We start from the raw sequence: 6,000 nt of genomic DNA on the forward strand, positions 1-6,000 counted from the left end.
GCTTTATCTCAAGTTTGTAACTCATGTGGTTTCAAAGGTCACTTCAGCAAATGTTGTAAGAACAAATATAAAAGAAACAACAAGGGTGGGAACAAAGAACCGTGTCAGGAGATTCTTGTACAAGTTGACGAGTCAAAAAAGATATTTCCCACTCAGCTAGTTAGTATTGATGGAAGAGAGAATTTGATGAAGTTTGACTCTTGTTCTCGTATCAATATTATGAACAAACGTTGTTGAGGTTGTTTCCAGATAATAGGTCACTTAGTAAGATGGACATACAACCTGGAGGCTATGGTGGGAACAAGATTGAAATGCTAGGTTATTTTGAAACTACCATAGGTGTGTGTGGGAAAAACACTTGGGTTAAAATGTATGTCTTGTAAGGGTGATGATCTTTTAGGCTGGGGTCATCAGGAGTTGGGTGACAGTTTGCATCCAGGTAAAACCCCTCAAGTACAAGTTGATGAGGCTGAATGTAATCAAAACAAGTTTGTTAAAGAGTTCAATGTTTTGTTTCAAAACAAACTTGGCAAGTTAGTTAGTTACAAACACAAGATCAGATTAAGAGATCACACAACCCCTGTTGTGGGCAAGGTTAGAGGGATTCCCATGCATTTACAAACTGCAGTTGACAATGAACTCAGGAGGTTCGTAGAGTGTGGGGTCATTGAAGCAGTTGAAGCAACGGATTGGTTGGCTCCCATTGTCGTTGCTCGCAAGGGCAATGGAGAAATTCGCCTTTGTGTGGATTTGAGAGCTCTAAATAAAGAGGTTGCAGTTGACAGATTCCCGTTGCCCAACATTGAGCAAATGATCACGACCTTCACTGGTGCTAAAGTGTTTGGCACATTAGATCTAATGTCGGCTTATCATCAGGTTGAATTACATGAGAGCTCGCAGGATCTAACCGCTTTTGGCATTTTTCGTTTCAAGAGGATGCCTTTTGGCTTAATTTCTGTGGCTGCAGTCTTTCAGAGGATTATGTCGATCATTTTGAAAGATCAGCCCATGTGAAGTGCTATCAGTACGACATAATTGTTTTTGGATCCAACAATGAACATGACTTGCGTGTTTGCCAAGTCTTACAGAAACTTCAAATAGCAGGTGTAACACTTAAAGCCGAGAAGTGCAGGTTCGGCGTGGATGAAGTAAGTTATTTGGGATACAAAGACACCGCAGCAGGGATTAGACCAAAGAAAGAACTTGTGGACCCGATAAGAATTCTGAAGGAACCTAAACCCAAGGAAGAACTTTCATCTTTTCTGGGAATGGTAGAGTATTACAGCCGCTTCACTAAAGACTTTGCTAGAAAAACCTTTAACTTGAGGAAACTTAAAAATAATACTGATTTTGTGTGGGTGTGGAGTGCTCCCAGGAATTTTCAGATATAAAACAGGAATTGAGTAATGTATCTTCGCTTCAACCCTTTGATGCTTCTTCTGTGACAAAAATTGTGTATAATGCAAGCGGAAAAGGGTTAGGTGCTCTTTTCATTCAAACAAGAGATGGTAGAGAAAACCTTATTGCACGCGTCTAGAGAAGTCTCAGAGATGCAGAGCGTAACTACTTTGTATTTGATAGAGAGTCGTTAGCTGTTTTGGTCCATTATGAGATTTAAACAATTTCTCTGGAGCATCAATTTGTGTGCAGACTGATCATAAACCTTTGGTTGAGGTCTTCACAAAGAAGGGACTCATTTCCATATCATCTTACATACGGAGATAGGTTGTGGGGTTGCAAGAATTCTCTTTTACTGTTCAGTATGTTCCAGGAGCGAGCAACTATTCTGCTGACTGCCTTTCTAGACTTGTAGACATTGAGAATCTGCAGCCTGATGGTCGCGAAGAACTGGATGAGGAGGAGGGAGTCAGAGTGTGTGAAGTGACTGAAGGATCTATTGGTGAAGAGTGGTCTGAACTTCAGAATGATGTGACGTCGTCTAAAATCAGGGATGTTATTAGTTCTGGTAGGAGGTGTAAAGCTCAACTTAAAGATTGTGCCAGAGGCTGGGAGAAGATTGTGGATGAACTTGCTGTGGACAAAGGGTTTTTGTTAAGAGGCACAAGATTGATCCCTCCTGAGAAGTTAAGAGGTAACATTTTACATTCAGCCCATGACAGTCACATGGATATTGTCAAAACTAAAGGGAGGCTTCTTAGAGGTTTTTGGGGGGGCTTCACTTGATCATGATGTTGAGTGTCTGATTAGAGATTGCGTGGAATGTTTGGTCTGTGACAAAGGACTTAAAACTAGTCAGTTGCCTATGGCCTGCAGAACTCTCCCAAAATATCCTTGGGAAGAGGTTACGATGGATTTTTTTGGTCCCATAAGGGGTGAACATGCTACTCCCTATGTCATTGTTCTGATGAATTTATACTCCAGGTGAGTTTAAGTATCTTGCGTGCAGGACATTTCGTCTTCAGGAGTGATCAGGTTTTTGGAAAATGTGTTTGAGAGAGAGAGTTTTCCCAGGTACCTACTTACGGACAATGGGGTACAATTCTGCTCTTGTGAGACGTAGTCGTATGTGCAGAGTTGTGGTATTGTTCACAAGATATTCGATCATCCGGAGAAGAATGGTGCCATTGAAAGAGTTATTAAAACTTTTAAAGAAGGAATACAACTAGCAAGAGTGAATGGTTTGGTTAGGGGAAAGAAGTTGTCAAGTAGACTGTCAGGCTATTGTTTTTCACTGCATGGCTCCACTGGGAAGACTCCTTTTGAATTGTTCAAAGGTAGCTCCCCGTCCACGTATGTATGTCCCGGTTGGATGTGTTGGAGAAAAGGATGTGTTGATAATACCCCTGGTGAATGGAGAAAGAAAGAGATTTCTCTTCAACAGAAGAGAAAAGGAGATTTTGACTTCCATAAATGCGTGAGATGTTGAAGGTGGTGTGGGTGACTTTGTCAAAATGAAAGCGCCTTGAGGTTGTGCTGATTGGTCGAAATTCACTAGGGAGTTACAGGTAATCTAGTGCACTGTTTTGTTTTGTTGTATGGGGGAGAAGTGTGATGTGGCACCTCATCTACGATGAGGTCACTGTCAGAACCTCCACAGTGGATTGATCCTGCGAGAGAATTCTGTGGGATGACAGTTACTCTAGCTCTGCCGTTGGGTGAGGTGTAAGAATAAACCCTCCTACCTGATAACTGGTCCTTGGTTTTACTTTCAACGATACTACAGTGACCCATTATTTTGGTTTATCCTGACACTCTAGTCAAGATATTCAGTCCACCCAAACACCCTCATAACTTTCCAAACATACCCATAAATCCCCCCCACCGAGATGCACACTCAGAGAAACCTGAAAGCTGTACAATTCAACAGACACACAACACACCCAGTCAACCATATAATATCCCCAATACCATCCAACACCCTTTAAATCCCCTAAAAGAGATGAGACGGCCCATTACTCTGACAATGCACCCATACACATTTGTAGTACCGCTTAAGGGCTGTCTTAATTTACTAAGAAGCCATCAGCATTTCCCAGACACTAACAATGCCAAACACTCTCACAGAGTACCAATACAATCGCAGAGCACCCAAACATAGCCTCCCAGTACTCTAACAACCATCAATATGCACCTATACACCATCAAAAGTCAGTCACTCTCCAAAAACCACGAGGCACCCCTACACTTTCACAATCATCCACTCTGCTCAAACAGAATTACATCGACAACCCCCAACACACATACAACTCTCTCTAGTCAACTAAACAACCAGAAGAGGAACACCCTAAACAGTCACACTAGAAAGCTACAAAAACTTTTCAAGATCCTAAAAACACCCCCAGACAACCCAGCATCTCCAAAATGCACCATACCAAAATGTTTTGAAACTCGAAACCTCCAAAAGACATCACCCTACTCCTCAGGCATCCTCATTATACACCAGGGCAACTTCACAACGTTACCCGTGCACTCAAGTACAAACTACATTACTCTTGTTGTGTCCTATCACACACTCAAGATACATAACACTATCACAACACTAAACGCACTCATAAAAAGTCCCAGTAAATCTCATAATCTACCCATACTCCTTCAATTTGCCATCTGCCTGCCTTACAATCCCCCCAAAGACGCTCTGAAAACCCTTCGACACTCTCCCAACTTGACCAGACATTCCCCAACAAGTTGCACAGACATGTCCATATATATATATATATATATATAGTCACATAACTCGAACTAGGCAGCCCATTCATGGCCCTAACATGCGAAAATAACCACTACGATCCTTGAAAAATTCCACATCCCCTCAAACCCCTGACGATGTACTTATACACTCTCAAAACGCAAAAAATGCACCATCCCTGACCATTCCCAGCTCACCCTCAAACGTACCCAGGCACTCTCGTCTCCCAATGCCACCTAGGTCTGGAAGTCACGAGCCTTACACCCTCATAACGTAAAGACGTCCACGAAGCATCCCGGAAACTCCCAACATGCACCCAAACACCCATACAATTCCCACAGGCACTCTACCGACACAACCAAGCGCCCCCAAAACATTCTACTCCACCTCACAACATTCAGGAGACTGTCCGTCCATACGCCAAACACCAGGTAAAAATATTCACACACCACACATCTCAAATATCTAAACGGCGTCCCGGTCGTCCAGAAGGTACTAGAAAACCCAGACACTCTCACTATGCAGTGAAACCGCTCCCTCTTACGAATCGGAACTGACAGTTAGTTACCTCACCGGGCACTGAGAGACGCCCGATAACCCGAAAGCAAAAACAGCAAAATATTCTCAGACACGATAAACAACGTCACGCTGACACCCCAATTCATATACAGGCCCGCAGGTAACACCCCGCCTCACACATCACAATCTCGCACATATAAAACACAATTTACGGACACTTAGATACCGTGGCTGGCAATTGTTACTGGCCTCAGTCCGCGAGCCCTGTTGTGGAACGTACCACACACAGCCCTGCGTATTAACCCTCCCATACACGGCGCCGTTGGGGGTATCAAGCCACGAGGTGCGTCACGTGCCGCGAGCGCCTTTATCGCTTTTTCTTCCCTACGTCACGGCTTGGACCATGAGCGTGCAGTTGGTGAGTTCAGGTCGTGAACACCCCTCCTACCTCCGTTTACAGTGGCCCCACCCAATGGCACTACATAACCGCAATGTATATGCCATGCTATCCTTAATGGGAATCTCCTCACGGTCTATACTCGAGGCTGAGGTTGGTGGGGCGAAGCTCAGGGTCAAGGGCGTAACATAGGCCCTTGCAGGCCCTGGGGCTCACTAGGCTCAACACTTAATTATATCTCCGAGAATGGCATACTCTGCAAGGGGGAGGGGCATAATTTTGCCTTACGCCACTGTGCATAAGATCACAAACACACTCACCTGTATGAAAACACTAGCTGCCTTTTCGCCGGACTGATCTATCACACTTCGATCTTTCCATATCACACAACTCCCTTCAAGGACTGACAGCAAATTTTGGTCTGTGAGGTGTTCGGCAGCCGCTAAGGATGTTTCAATTCTGCAAAATTCCCGCCTCCTAAAATGATACATTTTCAGATCCCGCCCGGGGAAAGTGCAGCGAGTTGTACAGAAGTAGAGAGGCAGACTGTTTTTTTGCAAAAATGCGGAGGAAGAGCACGATTTTAGTACAGTCAGGGCGCGTGGTCTTGAGTTGGGCGTCGTGTGTCTGCATGCTTCTTCCACTGTCCGCCTAAAACCCACACACTTCTCGCAGACACACGTCATCAGAATAGTATGGCACATCAGGGTGGAGTGGACATTAATAATATAAGGAGTGGGAAGGAGGGCGGTTGAAGACTGACATGACTGGCAAGAAGCATGCATGGCAAGAAGGTGTGGCGTAGGAAGAAGGCCTTCTGCCGCCCGTGGCGGTCCCTGCCTTTGCCTCCCCCGAAAATCATGCCGCTTGCCTCCCGCCCCCCCCCCCCACCCCACTTGCTACGTATCTGGCAAGAAGGCTGTCACTGCAGCAGCAG

General features: G+C 44.8%; 1 protein-coding gene across 4 annotated transcripts in view; it reads right to left on the reverse strand.

The window, feature by feature from the left end:
* Nucleotides 1-5,398, reverse strand: part of LOC144784508 (uncharacterized) — a 416,096-nt gene extending 410,698 nt beyond the window's left edge. For 2 of the 4 annotated variants that reach the window (XR_013601663.1, XR_013601658.1), the window contains exon 1: nt 5,384-5,398. The gene's annotated coding sequence lies outside the window, so the exon portion shown is untranslated. Of the gene's footprint in view, nt 1-4,892; nt 4,908-5,383 lie in introns of those variants that run through there. The other 2 variants (XR_013601662.1, XR_013601657.1) reach the window with 1 other exon arrangement.
* Nucleotides 5,399-6,000: the final 602 nt, after the last annotated feature.

This window comes from Lissotriton helveticus, chromosome 10, assembly GCF_964261635.1.
Source record: "Lissotriton helveticus chromosome 10, aLisHel1.1, whole genome shotgun sequence".
In the NCBI taxonomy this organism is placed as follows: domain Eukaryota; kingdom Metazoa; phylum Chordata; class Amphibia; order Caudata; family Salamandridae; genus Lissotriton; species Lissotriton helveticus.